Consider the following 18,564-nt stretch of genomic DNA (forward strand, 5'->3'; position numbering starts at 1 on the left):
ACTCTGGTCCATTCACCTGCTGTTTCTGGGGCGTGGTCATCTTAGGGGGCTAGACTGCTGACCTCTGTGGGAGCAAGACCCTTCTGAGTCCTTCTGCTTGCCAGGTGAGCAGGAACCTCAGGGGTAACTTGGGACTCCAGAAAATGCACAAACATTAAACCTCCTGAGCAGGCCCCTCGGAGGGGCCCTCTCGCAGCCCCTTTCCCCTTCCCTGTCCTGTATGAGCCTCATACGCACCATTGGAGCTGCTTATTTGGGCTCTGGAGTTTGGAGTATGAAATTTGTTTTTAACATTGATAAAAATAAGGTCTTACCCACTAAATCCAGGACTCGTGAGTGCAGCAGGACCAACAACTGACTTTTGGAAAGAACCACACAGGCTGGGGAAGCCCTAATTCTCAGGGAGCTGGAAGAACAGGAGAGGTCCAGGTGTCCCTCCAACACAGCCCCCACTTCTGTCTCAACATAATCACTGAGCAAAAAAAAAAGGCTAGAAAACATAATTCAGAATATTCAAGTAAAAAAAATCATCGTTCTAGGTATTAATCCTGGGCACTGACTTGTTACAACTTAGATGTAAAAGAAATATGGCCCAGTGTCAACAAAGGAGACCCCACTCAACATCTGAAACCAAAACAACTGGATGCATCAATTAAGGCAAAGTTTGGCTGGTCAGGCACAGCCTCCCTGATCTAGAGGGTCTCCCTTAGGGTCTTGGGAAGCAGATATATAGGTCAGTGTCCAAGTCTGCCTCTGCCTGGACTTCTAAAGCCTGAGACGCTCACTGGTGGGTCCGGCTGGTTTGAAACCAGTTCTTGGGTTACTTCTGACCTGACCTACAGAATAATCTTTTTCCCAGGGTGGTGGGGACTTGCATTCTCACTGGGATGAGCTAGGGCCAGAGCCATCTCTCCGGGTCTGCATACGTCAGGATTCTCTTCAGATTCAGAGCAGGAGCCTAGAGGATGTGAGTCAGATAACTTCTCTGAAACTCTGGAGGACATTCGATGTCTGTATTCCCAGCAACACCAGTCACTTGCTTTGACCTGGGGATGCAGCTCTGCCTCTTAAGAAATCAAGTTCTCTCCTGACTGAATCGTGAGCTTGATTTTCTGAAGGGCGAGGGAACGGGCTACGCCTTTAGATTCCTTGCATCTCCCAGGGAAGGACTGAGCGGACCCGAGGGATGCCCAGCAACCCCTACCCCACCGTCCGTGCCCTTCAGGATCAGGACACTGTGGCACACCAACCCGCAGGATAACCACCCTCTGAAAGGGACCCGAATCCTGACCAGTCTGACCGATGTTATGGGGAGAGAAGCGCTCTGGTGAGCAGACCAGTGCTTTGGCACCGGAGGGCCTGGACTTGGAATCAAGAACGCTGCTGCTTTCGACGATGCAGCAGACCTTGAACAAGTTCCAGAACCCCTCTGAGCTTCATGTAACAGGAGCTACTACTACTATCTTACTGTCAAAGCTTCTACGTGAGTAAAACGCCTCACCTGGTTCACAACAGGAGCTCAATAAACGGTAACCATTCCTGTGTGCTTATGTCTCGCAGTATCTGGAGAGAGAAACCCCGTCGCAGCATTCTAACTGTTGCACAGACACCACAAGCTAAAGCGCGGCGGAGCTTTACTGCCAGGGGCGTCCCTGCAGACGGCGCGGTTCCGGGCAGCCTCACCCGAGCCCCAGCGGCAGGGAGGCCAGGTCCGCCCCAGGACCAGGCCGTGCCCCGCACCTATGCTGGCCTCCCCTGGCCGCCGCCCGAGCATGGTCTGTGCTGTCCGGTTCCTCCAACCTATGAACAGAGGGAAGCGCTGAGTGTAGGGTAGGGAAGGGGGCTGCCGGGCAAGGACGAGGCCTCGGAGGATCCTCAGAGGATCCCACCCAACACTCGACCCTCCTGCCTGAGCTGGGACCTCCCAGGCAGCCCTCTCCTCACCTCTCCCCTGCTCTCGGGCTTCTGCCGTGCTCAACCAACGCTCAGCCCAAGTCCTGGGTCTTTGGACTCCACACCGTACTAACCTTCCTGTGGTGGGACAGAGAGAACCAGCTCCCCACAAAACACTCGCTCCCTCTGCCATTGTGCTCAGAGCAGAGAGGGGCTACTCTTCCCCGCACCAGCCCCCCTGTGGTTGGGGACAGCCATGTGACTGGTCCTCACAGGTCGGAACGTGTGAGACCCGGCCCACCTACCCTCCCAGGGGGGCACTGCTGCATGGCCTCTTCCCTCTTCAGGTGGACAGGAATGAGTTCCCCAAGGCAACCTTGGAACCTGGGCACTAAAAGGTTCCCTCAGACAGAGGACGGCATGGAAGAGGGACAGCCTGCCAACCTACCCCGTTCCGGTACCTGAACGAAAAATGAACTTCTGTCGTGTGTAGACCACATTCCAGTTTGGGGCTCTTTTGGTAACAGCAGCCAGGCTTCCCTGCCAGAGGGCAGAGCTGACCAGTCCCGTTCAGGACTATGGGGCTTGGCTCTCAGAATGATCCACAGAAGACATTGCTGACGGGGGCCCTGGGTGGCTCAGTTAGTTAACCAGCAGCCTTCGGCTCAGGTCATGATCCCAAAGGCCTCACATCAAGTCCCACATCCAGCTCCCTGTTCAGTGGGCAGTGTGCGTCTCCCTCTGCCTCTCCCCCTGCTTGTGCTGTCTCTCTCTCTCTCTCCTCTCTCTCTCTCAAACATATAAAATCTTTTTTTAAAAATTGCTGAGGAAAGTGTTATGGAAGCAACCATATAAGGAGAATCCATTTCTGAGAGACCAGGGAAAACAACAGGATAGGGTAGGACTTGGATCACAAAACATCTAACAAGATTTTCATGCTCAAGAAAACTAGTCCCTCGTCCTGCGTGTGCTGGAGGCGAGAGCGGGGCAGTTGGTGAACACACAGATGCACGGCCCTGCAGACAGTCCTGAACCCCTTACAGTTCCCAGGCACCTGGAAGCCTCCTCACGCTCGGGCACTAGGATACAGGATGTGGGAAGATGAGACAATGAGAGGGAAGATGTGCCAGGCAGATCGTGAGCTCGCGATAAGAAACCTGTTTGTGGAAAATGCTTACATAAAAAATAACTTTCGTGTAGCTAAACCATCATTTGGCCTAATTTTTAGTATAAATTTCATTTCAGAAGATTCCCACCTGTTGTGACTACACTCAGGAGAACAAATTGGTTTGGTCTGGGTTGGATGTGTAAATGGTAGAAAAACGGCGGAAGAGCAAAAACTCCAGAAAAAATTGAGGAGATCTCAGAGGGCAGAACTCTGTGGCCAGAGTTTCTCTCATCTTGTATGGGCACAATCTGTCCCCCCAAAAGCAGGGTCCAGGCTTCCCTAATATGCTCCTTCTCTGAGTTTCCAGACCCCAGGCTCCCTGCCAGAGGCTGTCTGATCTGTGCAGCAGCACAAAGCCCAGAGGCAAACCCATCGATTCTCGTGCATTAAATGAAGCCTCTTCTGCATCCTTTCTCTCACTCCCTTCCTGGGCTCCAGCCTTCTCTGCCCTGGGGGAGCCATGGGAGAAGGCGGGCTCTGTCCACGGCTCAGATGCCACAATCAATGTCTGCTGTCTCGTGCACGCGGCAAACCTGGGCCATCCCCGCCCTGCTCCCCCCAGATCTTTTCCCCTCACCACACAGTTCTTCTCGTCCCTTTTATTCTCCTGGCTGAGCTTCGAGGGATGAAACTTCCTTTCAAAAGCCTCTGACTTGGGCCGGTGGTCTTGTTCTCTTTATCAGGCAGACATTTGTTTTCTGAACAGGTAAGTTTTTCACAACTGCAAAGAAAAGCAGGAGGAAAAAAAGTATCTCAATTCCATATAAACAGAATTGTATTATTCAATATTTGTCTGAAAATTAATTTTGCAAACTCACATCACTTAGTGGCTATCCATCAATTGTCCATCAATAGGTCTGCCGCACCCACACCCCTGCTAGCACAACAATTAGACAGTCATGTGACCCTTCTCTGCCTATGGCCAAGGTACCTGGTCCAGGGTTTCGGGCCCCACAGTTATAAGTGAGACAGGACAGCTTTCAGGCAGTCCTAGAGCACCCAAACCAGAAACTCAGGTAGGCCCAATGCATCCATTTTCCAGCACATGCACAAGAAAGCAGAGAAAGCCAGTGCGCAGAGAAAGCCAGTGTGCAGACTTGGGATCTAAGTCCTACCCTATCCTATTGTTTTCCCCAGTATGCAGAGAAAACTTTGTGAAGCAGGTTCACAAAGAAGCTCTGATGAAAGCCACAAAGTCCCAAAGAGGAAAGGACATGGCTGTCAGTCCTTTCGCAGCCTGGCTGTCCTCATGAGCCCTACAGTCTGAATGTTTGTATCCCCCCAAAATTCCTATGTTGAAACCCAGCCCCCAATGTGATGGGATTAGGACGTAGGGCCTTTGGGAGGTGATTAGGTCATGAGGTCAGAGCCCTCGTGAATGAATGCCCCTATAAAAGAGGCCCTAGAATGTTCTCTCACCCACTTATCCACGTGAGAACACAGCAAGAAGGTGCTGCCTAAGAACCAGGAAGTGGGCCCCCATGAGATACCGAATCTGCCAGCACCTTGATCTTGGACTTCTGAGCCTCCAGAACTGTAAGAAATAAATTTCTGTTGTTTATTTGTATTTTTTAGTATTTTGTATTTATTCATTTGAGACACAGAGAGAGCACAAGCAGAGGGAGAGGGAGAACCAGACTCCCCACTGAGCTGGGAGCCCGACATGGTGCTTGATCCCAGGACTTAGAGATCATGACCTGAGCTGAAGGCAGACGCTTAACTAACTGAGCCACCCAGGCGCCCAAATTTCTGTTGTTTATAAGGCCCCCAATCTCTGGTATTCTGTTGTAGCAGCCAAATGGGCTGAGACACTGACTGTAACTTCATAATAGACCAGTGCTCTCTAACCTACCAAGGCTCCTCCCACACCCCCTGCTGGTTTTTTTTCTGACTTAAGAAGGATTCTGCTTTTTGTAATCAAACTGTCTCTGACTAACACAGCCACCTTTTCTTTAAGTACTTGTCTTACTTTATTGAGCAGCCATGTGGAGGCACCTCCGGGTATGTCCTGCCAGAGGATCTCCCCAGGGCTGCCCCCATTCCTGCCCTGGGAACCCCAGGCCTATCTCGGCATCTAAGCCGCCTTCTTCCTTCCTTCCTTCATTCAACAAGATTTACTCATCCTCGACTGCATTCCAGCTCTGTGCTGGGGACACCAAGATAAAGACGACACAGTCCCTGCCCTCAAGGGGCTTGCTGGGGTAGGAAAAGGCAGATGGAGGGCCTGAGAATGCCCTCTACTGTCTGGATTGGGATGGTCAGGAATGAAAAGAAGAAGCAAAGGCATGAACCAATGTGGCAGTGCAGGCAGTTGTAACTGTGCTGACTCGACCCAGATATTTCTGTAGTTTAGGAAAGGGATTTTTTAGATGAAGACAGAAAGGGTGGCAGAGTCCAGACAGCACCTAATGTGCTGTCTGGACTTTACTGTAAGGGTTATGGGAAGCCACTGGAAGGTTTTCAGTGGAGAGGGGTGATCACTTCAGAGAGAGTCCTCTGGCTGCAAGGTGGAAAATTCACTCGAGGACGCCAGACTAAAGGGCTGACAGCCACTTAAGGAACCAAGGAGCAAGAAAGTGGGGGGTTGAAATAAAGCAAAACAAAGCCTTTGTCTCACTGAGGGATAAGGAGTTACATAATTATTAATGTTTAAATTAAAATTGTTCAAATGTATAACGAAGCCAAGAAAGCAGAAATAAAACATAAAATTTCTAAATCAGAAGAGGAAACAGAACGCAGACTGTTCGTTCCAGAAAAACTCAGGGTGAGAGACTAAAAGGAAATATCAGGAGAACATAACAGGACTTCTATTTTTTGTGTAGAACTTACAAGTTTGCACAGGCCAACACTCCTGCTGCAACAACTAGAAAAAGAGAATGTTTTACCACGACTTCCTAGGGAAAAAAATTCCCAATTTTAAAGTTATTGAACAACTTCAGAGAGGAGAGAACTCTTTTAGAATGAGCTGGCCAGGGACGCCTGGGTGGCTCAGTTGGTTAAGCAGCTGCCTTCGGCTCAGGTCATGATCCCAGCATCCTGGGATCGAGTCCCACATCAGGCTCCTTGCTCCACAGAGAGCCTGCTTCTCCCTCTGACTCTGCCTGCCATTCTGTCTGCCTGTGCTCGCTCTCGCTCTCTCTCTGACAAATAAATAAAAAATAAAATCTTAAAAAAAAAAAAAAAAGAATGAGCTGGCCATCTCTCTCTGACAAATAAATAAAAAATAAAATCTTAAAAAAAAAAAAGATAAAAAAAAAATAAAAAAGAATGAGCTGGCCATCTCTGGCTATTTTCTCTGCTGAGGGAATGTGCCGACCTCAGGTGGCAGGGGAGGGACTGATTCCTCCACGGTCCCAGCATATCTTTGGTGAATTTCTTCTCCCAGGCCTGGTTGCTATCTTGGCAGGTGGGTAGTTAACCTTGTTCTCAACATCTTCCTCCCGGTGGTAGGCACATGGGAGATAGGATCCCCCAGGGTGGGAGAGGGAGACCCTTCAGGCCCTGAGCTTTCCCCAAACCTCTCAGAAAAAGAACCAAATGCAATGCTAAAGCTATAAAAATAGAACACCTGAAGATAACTCACTGATGGGTTTAACAAGAGATTATTAGACACAACGGAAGAGATAATTAGTAAAATATCTAGAATCAAGTATAAAGTAACAACAACAACAACAACAAAAGATGGAAAATAGGGGTGCCTGGGTGGCTCAGTGGGTTAAGCCTCTCTGCCTTCGGCTCAGGTCATGATCTCAGGGTCCTGGGATTGAGGCCCGCATCAGGCTCTCTGCTGAGTCAGGAGCCTGCTTCCCTCCGTCTCTGCCTGCTTCTGCCTACTTGTGATCTCTCTCTCTCTGTCAAATAAATAAATGAAAATAAAATAAAATAAAGTGCAGACCAGAGCCCGCCTAGCTAAAACATGCCACATTCAGGCCTGGGACCAAACATGCCCACAACAGGCAAAGAGAGCCTCTGGAAATGACTAGCCTACAGCATAAAGTGGTCAAGACAAAAGAGCAGAGTATACACAGCACACGCTGGAGACACTTCTGGAGGTGCCAGGCCCTGGGGAACAGGAAACACTACACAGCAGGGCACCACAGACCTCTTCTTCACAAGACCATCACCCTCAAGAACAGGAGACGTAGCTGACTTTCCTCACATACAGAAATAAGCAGAGTCTTAGATAAAATAAGAAGACAGAGGAATTTGTCCCAAATAAAAGAACAGGACAAGGCTACAGCCAAAATCTAAGCATAAGTAACATGGCTGATGGAGAATTTAAAGCATGGATCATAAGGTACACTCTGGATCTGGGAAAACAATGGAGATATCTGTGAAACCATTAACACAGAGATAAGAAATAACATGGCAGAGATAAAGCACTCAATGAACACAATGAAACACACACTTGATAAAATGAATAGCAGGCTGGAAAAGCAGAGGAATGAATTACTGACCTGGAAGACAGAGTAATGGAAAGTAATCAAGCTGAACAAGTATAATGCTAAGTGAAGTAAGTCAGAGAAAGACAAATACCATAGGATTTCACTTACACGTGGAATTTAAGAAACAAATGAGCAATGTGGGGGAAAAGAGAAAGGGAGAGAGACAACCCAAGAAACGGACTCTTAACTATAGGGAACAAACTGATAGCTACTAGAGGGGAAGTGGGTTAGAAGATGGGCTAAATAGGTGATAGGGATTGAGGAGTGCACTTGTCAGGATGTGTACTGGGTGATTAAAATACTTATTAAAAAATAAAAATTCTGTGGGAAAAAAATCTTTGAAGTGGTTATCATAGGAAGAAAAATAGATAAAATCAACTATTAGTAACACCTACTAGAAAATTTGGTTAGTGCACTGGGATGAGATTTTACTTTTTTATTTTTAAGGATTTTATTTGTTTGTTTTTATGTGGGAGAGAGCACAAGAGCAGGATGAGGGGCAGAAGGAGAAGCAGGCCCCCCGCTGAGCAGGAAGTCCAAAGTGGGGCTCAATCCCCACCTCTGGGATCATGATGTCAGCCAAAGGCAGGGACCAGCTTTTGAAAGCGGGGTGCTAGGGACCATCAGTTAAGCATCTGCCTTCAGCTCAGGTCATGATCCCACGATGCTGGGATGGAGCCCCCCCATCAGGCTCCCTGCTCGGTGGGAGTCTGTTTCTCCCTTTCCCTCGACCCCACCCCCTTGCCTGTACACACATGTATTTTCTAAGTTAATAAAATATATTTTTTTAATTAATTTTTAAAAAGTGGGGTGCTATCCTACAGCTATGAATGGATTTTCTTATCAATTCCTATATGTTGGGCTGTGGCTTAGTCATCAGATGTCTGCCTTCAGCTCAGGTCATGAGCCCAAGGTCCAGGGATGGAGCCCCACACCCAGCTCCCTGCTCAGCGGGAAGCCTGCTTCTCCCTCTCCCACTCCCCCTGCTTGTGCTCCCTCTCTCACTGTGTCTTCTATCAGATAAATAAATGAAATCTTTTTTATAAAATGGTATATCCTTTCCTAGAGGAAGATTAAAAAAAAAAAAAACTAAGCTAAATCAACACTCTTATAGTCAACTCCAGTCACTCTTGAGGTAGGCAATCACCGGACAATTACAAGTCTCTAAAAACAAAGCCAGTACAAGAAAATCAACTTTGAGGGTCCTACTACAGTGTGTACGTAGTAAGCTCTCTAAGTCCGTCTGAAGCATTCCACCTTATTTTACAACAAGGAGTAAGGACGCATGAATACTGTCAATCCACGTAGCAGAAGAAGAGTACATGTCATCTGTCTCCCTTCAGGACATTTCACTGAGCCGCGAGTGGCTTACTGGAGGGAGGGCCGCCCAGAGAGACGCGACATACTCTGTCAAGAAACGCGTCGCATCCCTGCATCGGCCCATACATACTTGCCGACGCCATCCTGTGCCACAACCCAGTGAGCTCCTGTCCTCAAGGATCTCTCGGTCTAGAATAGAAGGTCATACACAGTGACAAACTAGTCACGAACGGGATCAGCCCAGGACGCTTTAGGAGCACCAGGCAGCATCTCTGGGTGGCCTGGCGGTAAGAGCGCTCCCAGGAGACCTGGCAACCAGTCTCTAGAGTCTGTGAGAACAGAAGGGCAGGGAGCCTTGGCCTGGGTGAGCGTCAGGAGGCCGGGCTACCGAGGATGCTGAGAAAGGTGGCTTTCTCCCCTCCCCATTCCTGATTACGGACTTTAGACGAGGGGCCACTTTCCACTCCTTCACTTCCCCCCGGACACCCGGCCCGACGCTGGCTCCCCAAGCACGGATGAGCTAAACAGGTGCTGAATAAGCGAGGCAGCAAAATGACTGACCGACCCACACCAGCAAGTCTCCCGGAGCCAAAAGAACCTTCTTTTCTTGGTAACAATGATCTGCGTTGGTTTTCTGGAAGAGGCAAAACAAACTGCTTCCCTCTTCAGAGCCCCGCATACTTTGTTAATGACTTCTTTTTTTTTTTTTAAGATTTTATTTATTTATTTGTCAGAGAGGAAGAGAGGGAGAGACAGCACACAAGCAGGCAGAGAGGCAGGCAGAGGCAGAGAGAGAAGCAGGCTCCCTGCTGAGCAAGGAGCCCAATGCGGGACTCGATCCCAGGATACTGGGATCATGACCTGAGCTGAAGGCAGCAGTTTAACCCACTGAGCCACCCAGGCGTCCCATTGTTGATGACTTCTAATACCAGGTGGCTACTTTGGCTTCACAGGAGTAAAAACTGGAAACTACATCTCAAAATTTTGTGAAATTTTAACTCTACATTGGTGAGTTTGAAACGTGAAGATTCATTACCAGCCCAACTACTGGTTCTCTGGGCAAACTTCCCGGCACCTTCCTTCCACAGAAAGGAGCTCTGCCTCTTGGGCCAGTGCCCCCTGCACCATGACACCTGCACACCCCACTGCACTTGCTGTCATGTCTCCCTCCTGGGCTTCCAGTTTGCTGAATGGAAGTAGAGGAACACACACATGTAAATTCCCCAGTAGGTGAAATTACTGTGGGTTCCTGTTCTAAAACTCAGAGGAAATGCTTCTGTCGATTTTTAAATGAATACAGAGTACTTACAAGACTTCGAAAATGACTAGGTTCTCCCCCAACCCCAGAGCTTCTAAGAATGAAAGAATTAATGAATGAATCTTACTTACCTTTGATAATTTGGGTCCTTTTTTGTCATGTAAAAAGTCCTGCATACTTTAGGATCACAAAGGTCTCCAAATACAATTTACTTTAGAAAAAAACAAAAATACACCTAAGAGCAAATCACTTCATACAGCGGTGTTTTGCAAGATTCAAAAATGCAAAATGCTTTATTCTACTTTCATATATACTTATAGATTCAAAGGGTAAGAAGGAACCTGAGAAGTAATTTAGACGGCACTGACAGCCGACCACCTTCTGAGAGAAGTAATCATCAAGCTTTAGTCTGACGTCCTCAACTAGCCTTAGCCTGAGAACTCCCTGCTCCATCAGGAAAGCACTTTGGTCCTTCTAACCACCGGTTTGTCCTCAGACTGAGCTGAAATCCGCCTTGTCACTGACCCGGGCAGATACTAGTTCTCTAGCGGGAGCAACGCAAAATTCATCTACCCATCACCCACATGCCAGCCTTTTAAATATTTAAAGGTCTCATTCCCTCTCCTGTCCTCTCTTCCTCGGGCTCAGTTACCCCGTACCCCTTCCCACTTTGCCTCCCTTGAAGTGTCATCAAGCCTCCACCCTCTTCTAAAGGTTCCGCAACTGGTGATGGTCCCCTCTATAGTGTGAATCCGGAGTGACAGGAGAGCAAGGGGGGACTTTGATGCTTCCCACTCCAAGTACCACCTCCCTTCATACAGCCCGAGAGTCCAGATGTTTTCTTAGAAGTCTGCTCCCACAGTCCACTCATACTGATTTTACAGTCATTTAAAACCATGCACACTGGGCGCCTGGGTGGCTCAGTGGGTTAAAGCCTCTGTCTTCGGCTCAGGTCATGATCCCAGGGTCCTGGGATCGAGTCCTGCATCGGGTTCTCTGCTCAGCGAGGAGCCTGCTTCCCCTTCTCTCTTCGCCTGCCTCTCTGCCGACTTGTGATCTCTGTCAAATAAATAAATAACATCTTTAAAAAACAAACAAACAAAAACCATGCACACTAATGGGCGCCTGGGTGGTTCAGTCGGTTGAGTGTCAGCCTCTGGCTCAGGTCATGATCTCAGGATCCTGGGATTGAGCCCTGAACCAGCGTCCCTGCTTAGCAGGAGGTCTGCTTCTTCTACTCGCTCAGCCTCTCCCAACTCCCTTATGTGCTTTTGCATGCTCTCAAATAAATAAATGCTGCTCTCTCAAATGAATAAAATCTTTAAAACAAAACAAAACCTCATATTTCAACACATGCTTTTTTTTTCTTTTAAGATTTTATTTATTTATTTGAGGGAAACCTGGGTGGCTCAGTCGTTAAGCATCTGCCTTTGGCTCAAGTCATGATCCTAGAGTCCTGGGATCGAGTCCCACATCGGGCTCCTTGCCCAGTGAGGAACCTGCTTCTCCCTCTGTCTGCTGCTCCCCATTTGTGTCCTCTCTTTCTCTCTCTGACAAATAAACAAAATCTTAAAAGAAAAAAGATTTTGTTTGTTTATTTGAGAGAGAGAGAGACAGAGCATGAGCTAGGTGAGGGGCAGAGGTACAGACTCCCCCACTAAGCTGTGAGCCCAACTCAGAGCTCAAGCCCAGGACCCTGAGATCATGATCTGAGCTAAAGGCAGATGCTTAATCAACTTTCTGGGCACAATTGTAATACTGTGCACTTTGGTTCTGACACTGAGCTCTGCCCCTTAGAGTGCTTAGGAAGAAGTATTTAATGGTCACATCCAGAAATTTTGCTCAGCAAATAAATACTCTGACATTCCAGGAAAACTACTCTAGATCTATAGTAAATGCCTAGAAATCTAGGCAGACCTAAATTCCAAAGGAGGATCCTGACCTCAAAGCTAAAACAGAAAAAAATCTTTAAAAGCAGCAGTCAAAATGTTATTGTTTTGTAGAGCCAAACTGAAGAACAGTGTATAGAAACCAGTGGTCCCTCCCAACTCAACAGCCATGAAGTCCCTTTCTCCCTTGCCCTCTTGCTACTCAAGAGATTGGAAAGCCACACATTCTCTTTCCTGGCCCTCCTTCTAGCTAGCTCTTGTGATGTGACCCAGTTATGGATAATGCGACCTAAGCGGAAATCTGCTAGGAGCTTCTGGGTACTCCTTCTGCTTCCAGATCAAAGGATCAGTTGTAAGAAAAGGGTATGCTGGCACCATTCCTTACCCCTTCTTCCTTCTTGAGCATAGATCTAACACCTGAAGCTGTGAGTAACCAAGTGTGCTTACAAATGTAAGAATGAGGGGTGCCTGGGTGGCTCAGTGGGTTAAGCCTCTGCCTTCAGCTCAGGTCATGATCTCAGGGTCCTGGGATTAAGCTCCACGTCAGGCTCTTTGCTCAATGGGGAGCCTGCTTCCCTCTCTCTCTCTCTCTGCCTGCTTTTCTGCCTACTTGTGATCTCTCTCTCTCTGATTCTCTCTGTCAAATAAATTAATTAATTAAATTAAATCTTCAAATGTAGGAATGATGAGGAAAAAACTGAAAATATTAAGGATAGCAGCAAAGAACTACAGGAAAAAACCAGGGTGACTAACATTGTTTTGCTGTCAGAAACCATCATAAGACCACCTAACCCTCAACTTCTTAGTTAAAAATAAATTTCCTTAGGATTTAGGCTACTGCTATTCTCTTTATATTTACCTAAAAACATTCCTGATAAATCTAGTTCCAAGTAAATATTTCTATTTCCTCCTTCTGAAACCCTAAGTTTAAAAATATAGTAGTATTATAATTCCATGAATTCATCATAAATACAAAAATAACACTAGGACTGTTTGCATAACCAGTGAAAATGTTGGCTTGACTCCATAAATTATACTTTATTTAAAAAAAAAACCCTTTTATTGGTGTTCTGTAAAAAATATTCAAAATTCTCTTTCATTTTTTTCCAACTGTCGGTATGAAATTACTTTGTCTATAATTCTCTGAAAAGGCTGTGCAACATTTTTCAACCCATTTCTTATGTAACATCTCTTTTCTTCTTTGCTTAAAAATATGTATCTAATCTCTAATCAGAGGATACAAGGAAAACACATTATTAAGAAGTTTTCCACTTATTGGGGTGCCTGTGTGACTCAATGGGTTAAGCCTCTGCCTTTGGCTCAGGTCATGATCCCAGGGTCCTGGGATCGAGCCCCACATCGGGCTCTCTGCTCTGTGGGGAGCCTGCTTCCCCCATTCACTCTGCCTACTTGTGATCTCTGTCTGTCAAATAAATAAATAAAATGTTTTTAAAAGTTTTCCACTTACCTTCATTTGAATAAAGCAAAAAACACTTGCTCCCACTCCTAAGCCCTCAATATTTTCAGGTTGCAAGGTCCGAGCATGAGATAACAGAAGAACACAGTGAAGTTCAGGAAGAGAACATGAGAGCACAGGGCAGGAGGAACCCAGGGAAAGTTCTAAACTAGAAGTATGTCTTCAGGTTACACCACAGCCAAACCATTCCTAACTCACCCAACTCCTGCTTCCTTCTAAGGATGTCAGAGCTTTCCTGTCACCCACGGCATGGCCCCAGGCTTCATCATCAGTAAAGTCTACAACAAAATTGGTAGAGTAAGAAGGGCACTAGACCTGCCCCAGCACCACTCTATGAATCTACACAAGGAGACCAATCCCATCTACCTCTTTTGATGTGCAAGTGAGAATATATGTGAACTTCCTTTATAAATTACAAACATCAAAGGACCATTTTAACACCAAATTTCAATCTCTCTCATTAAAATTAAAACTTCTTTGGGGTGTGCGTGGGGCTCAGTGGGTTAAGCATCTAACTCTGGGTTTGGCCTCGGTTCCTGATTTCTTGGGTTGTGAGACTGAGCCCCTGCAAGGACTCTGTGTGCTTCAAGATTCTCTCTCTCTAGAATAAACAGATCTTTCTTTAAGTTTATTGGGGTGTTTGTGTGGCTTAGTCGGTTAAGTGTTCAACTCTTGATTTCAGCTCAGGTCATGATCTTAGGGTCCTGAGATCCAGCCCAGCATCTGGCTCCACGCTCAATGCGGAGTCTGCTTGAGACTCTCTCCCTCTGCCTTTCGCCCCCACTCACTCTCTCTCTCTCTCTCTCTCTCGCTCTCTCCAAAATAAACAAATCTTGGGGCACCTGGATAACAAGCATCTGCCTTAGGGTTGTGATCCCTGAGTCTTGGGATTGAGGCTGACATTGGGTTCTCCACTCAGTGGGGAGCCTGCTTCTCCTCTGCCTCTGCCTGCCACTCCCCCAGCTTGTGCGCGCTCCCCCCCCCAAATAAATTTTTTAAAATTTTTTAAATAAATAAATAAATCTTTTAAAAAATGTATCCCTCCTTCCCTTTGCCCCTCCCCCTCATACTCTCTTAAAAAAGAAAGGAAGGAAGGGAGGAGGGAGGAAGGAAGGAAGGGGAAGGAAAGGCGAAAGAAAGAAAAAATGAAAGAAAGAGAAAGAAAGAAAGTCCTTTACATTTATTAATTTCATAGTAACTCTCAGGACTGTTTGGTCATTACCCTTAAATACCATTTCGGGTGGTTTTACGTAGCCCCATTGTGATGTGGGAACATATGAGAAAGAGATTTCGTTGGAGTCAGAGAGAATTTCTATTCAATACCAGAACACAGAGGGGAAGCAGTTAGAACAATCTCTCAGATCCCTTACGGGCAGATCTAGGAATCCTGACCTCTGAGCGAGCCAGCAAGGAGCTGGGCAATCTCAGATAAACAAATCAGAGGAGGCTCCTTCTCCCAGCAGAACGAGTCTCTGTGACACAGTAACATCCTCTTGGCCACGCACCACTCTTGTTTACCTGGACACTTAGAATCCACAGCCTGTAGCCAACTCTCACCTTGGCAACGTAATTTCCTCTAAATAATATTACACGGACAGCTTCATCAATGTCTTCTCTAGCTAATGCCTAAAATTATAGAATTGAGTATTTGGATGTAAATCCTGAAGAAACCAACCAGAATCACAAAACCCATTGTATTTTACCAATAGTTTTACTGTGTATCTACTGCCTGTTACCTCAAAGACTATTTTATAACTTTTTATTAAGGCAATTTTCAAACATGATTCTCTGTGAACCCATCACCCAGGTTCAATAATTATCAACTCAGGGAGTCAATCTTACTTCATCTATATCCCTGCTCACTCTCCCCGGCCTCCCTACCCAGATTAACTGAAACAAATCTCTTACACGTCATACCATTAAATCATATTTTTGAAGTACTGAGAAAGCTTACTAATTAAAGGGATCCTCTATAAAATGAATCCTCTTTTCAGGCATTCATTGGGTATGTTTTAAAGGGCCCTTGAAGTTTCTGACTTCTGCTGGTTCTCTTTATAAGTCAAAACCTCTTTTTAAGTAAAAAAAGAGCCAGTTAGTGGCAGCTCCTGGCCTAGGACCAAGATGATCTTACATCTAGAGACTTGCTGCTTCTATTATGAGTTTGGGTAAAACTGATGCACTTAAACCTCACCTTAGGGTTTTTCATTTGGATCACTATGAACTGGTTTTCCAGCTTTTATGTTTATAGGACTAAGTAGGAACAAATGGGAAGGCAATAAAAGTCCAGTATCTGGAAGAGAAATGCTATGCCTAAAAGAATTAGTGTAAAAAGATCCAGGTTCTTAAAACTATATTATTCGATCTTTGGTTCTGCCACAGTGAATGCATCAAAACAAACTAACCCCCAAATTCAAATAACAAATCTGTGAATAGGAGAGACCTCGAAAAGGAGAGTTGTAGGTTTTTTTTTTTTTTTTAAGATTTTATTTAGAGGCACCTGAGTGGCTCAGTCATTAAGATTTTATTTATTTATTTGACAGAGAGATCACAAGTAGAGAGAGAGGCAGGCAGAGAGAGAGAGGAGGAAGCAGGATCCCTGCTGAGCAGAGACCCCGATGCGGGCCTTGATCCCAGGACCCTGAGATCATGACCTGAGCCAAAGGCAGCGGCTTAACCCACTGAGTCACCCAGGCGCCCAAGAGTTGTAGTTTTATCCATACATTTAACAGTTACAAATGAAATCTAAAATAATATTCAGATAGCTATTTGGGTCTTCAAAATAAAGCTCTCTAAGTAACATAAGCAGAATCTTGCTTTAAAGCCTTCTTATTCTAAGACAGCAATTAAGGGGAGCCTGGTTGGCTCAGTCAGTACAACAACTGCCTATGGTTCAGATCATGATCCCAGGGTCCTGGGATTGAGCCCTGCCTCGGGCTCCCAGCTCTGTGGGAAGTCTGCCTCTCTCTCCCCCACTCTCCCTGCTTGTGTTCCCTCTCTAGCTGCCTGTTAAATAAATAAAATCTAAAAAAAAAAAAAAAAAAAAGACGGCAATTGAAAAATCATGTAAAATAATTAAATATTTTCCCCTGATGTTATAAACTTAAATCAATCTATTTGAAGTAGAAACATCTATTTTGACAAATGTCTTGGAAAACCACGTTTTTTAGCCATCCTATTAATATTAGTAATAAATGTTATAAATACTATTGATCACGTGTCCAAATTTTGAACCACCCTTTTAAAGGAAATAAACAGTTGTTGCTTTCAATAATTACTTCGTCATTTTGCCAGAAAACACAAGGAAGGTTAATGATTTCTGGCAGCATTTGTGAGACCCACAGTTTTCTGTGTGCACACACACCAATGCTAAAGGTCTCACCACTCTTAACTGCTACCATGGCAAAAGAAAGGAAGCATCCACAAGCTTTTCTTTACAGTGAGACAAATTATAGGATTGTATAAAATAATGAAACTTGATGAGGAAATCATTGCTTTAGGGCTCCTGAGTTGCTCAGTAGGTTAAGCCTCTGCCTTCAGCTCAGGTCATGATCTCAGGGTCCTGGGATTGAGCCCCACATCAGGCTCTCTGCTCAGTGGGGAGCCTGCTTCCCTCTCTCTCTCTCTCTCTGCCTGCCTCTCTGCCTACTTGTGATCTTTGTCTCTCAAATAAATAAATAAATAAATAAATAAAATCTTTTTTTAAAAAAACAATCATTGCTTTACCATACCCTTAAGTATCAGAATTCCCTGGGGCATGCAGCCACAGCTGGCCAGCCAACTGAACCACACTCTTGGCCACATTTGATCCTGGATCATTCATTCCCACTCACAGAAATTCTTCTCTTCCAGGAGCTGTTCTAGTTCTGGAGACTAGAGCCATGACTACAGACAAAATAGTTCTCAAGGGATTTATGTCCCATCACCCAAATGACTTACATCCCAGAACACCACATTCCTATACCTCCATGAGAGCAACTGACTGTCTCCGGCCATTCTTTCAATTTTTCCGTCCTGTAATGTCCACCATAGGTAGGCACTTTCTTGGAAGCCATGGATAATAGGATCCCTGAGCGAAGAGAGAGTAATCGAAGAGACTTCGCAAGACAGAAAGCAGTTTGAGTTCTGAGTAAAACAAAACAGAAATCCATGGCGCCCTAGAGCCTGTTTCCAAAGGGGTGATTATGCCTCCCCCACATGTGGCTGCCGGGTCCTCCTGGCTGGCAGGCCTGGGCCAACACCACTCGTCACCGTGGAGGACCCCCACCCTCACCCCCGCTCCCGGACCACCACCTCCAGGACCTAGAGCCTCCCCACAGGCTTTTTCCCCCTCGGTGGAGTGCCTGGCCGGCTAACCCACCAACCCACCTCCAGCAGGTGACCAGCGACCGAGAGGATTAAGGGAGGGAAAAGGAACGTCCTTTTCAAACCAGACTAAAGCACTGGGCTGAAACCGGAGCCCACTTTCCTGGAAGCCCCTGTCCCAGCAAGGGCCACTCAAGTGTGGGGGAGGTCAGGGAGGAAGAGGGCGCGCGCACATGGGGCCTTCAACGGCCCAATCCAACGCTACTGTATATTTTATTTCAAATTAGTTGACGTCTTATAAATTCATACTACAGAGAATATACAGTTTTCCTATATGAACTAGGGCTACGACTAGGAGAGGGATGACTTTTAGTGTCCCCTTTGCCTAAGGAAAATCCTGCCATCTTCCCCTGACTAGGGATCACACTCAACATGAGCCAAAGGGTGACACACAGAGTCAGAATCAGCAAGTGGGTCATCATCCTCAAAATGAATTCTTAAATTTTCTGAAGTCCGTTAGGAAAAGCTGGGGAAGGGCACCTGGGTGGCTCAGTCGGTTACGGGTCCGCCTTCAGCTCAGGTCATGGTCCCTGGGTCCCGGGGCCCCCTGCTCCAGTGGGAGCCTGCTTCTCTGTCTGTCCCCTGCTCCTGCTAATAAACAAATAAATAAAATGAAAGAAAGGGGGAAAAAGAGAGAAAGAAAGAAGAAAGAAAGATAAAAAGAGAGAAAGGAGGGAGGGAGAGGAGAGGAGGGGAGGGGAGAGGAGGGGAGGGGAGGGGAGGGGAGGAAAACAGGCGAGAATGTGAGGCAG

General features: G+C 46.3%; 2 long non-coding RNA genes across 2 annotated transcripts; both read right to left on the reverse strand.

Annotated features, from left to right (window-relative positions):
• Window positions 1–3,648: 3,648 nt before the first annotated feature.
• Window positions 3,649–4,613, reverse strand: LOC123391803. The gene is made up of 2 exons (XR_006606531.1): window positions 4,481–4,613; window positions 3,649–3,782 (listed from the first exon to the last, which is right to left on the reverse strand). It is a non-coding gene; the product is annotated as an uncharacterized LOC123391803 (long non-coding RNA).
• A 6,482-nt stretch (window positions 4,614–11,095) lies between these two features.
• Window positions 11,096–18,338, reverse strand: LOC123391780. Its single transcript, XR_006606522.1, has 3 exons — window positions 18,293–18,338; window positions 17,412–17,516; window positions 11,096–11,143 (listed from the first exon to the last, which is right to left on the reverse strand). It is a non-coding gene; the product is annotated as an uncharacterized LOC123391780 (long non-coding RNA).
• Between the last annotated feature and the right edge of the window lie 226 nt (window positions 18,339–18,564).

The sequence above is a fragment of the Mustela putorius genome, unplaced genomic scaffold (genome assembly GCF_011764305.1).
Source record: "Mustela putorius furo isolate JIRA1106 unplaced genomic scaffold, ASM1176430v1.1 tig00000281_pilon_pilon_pilon, whole genome shotgun sequence".
Classification (NCBI taxonomy): Eukaryota; Metazoa; Chordata; class Mammalia; order Carnivora; family Mustelidae; genus Mustela; species Mustela putorius.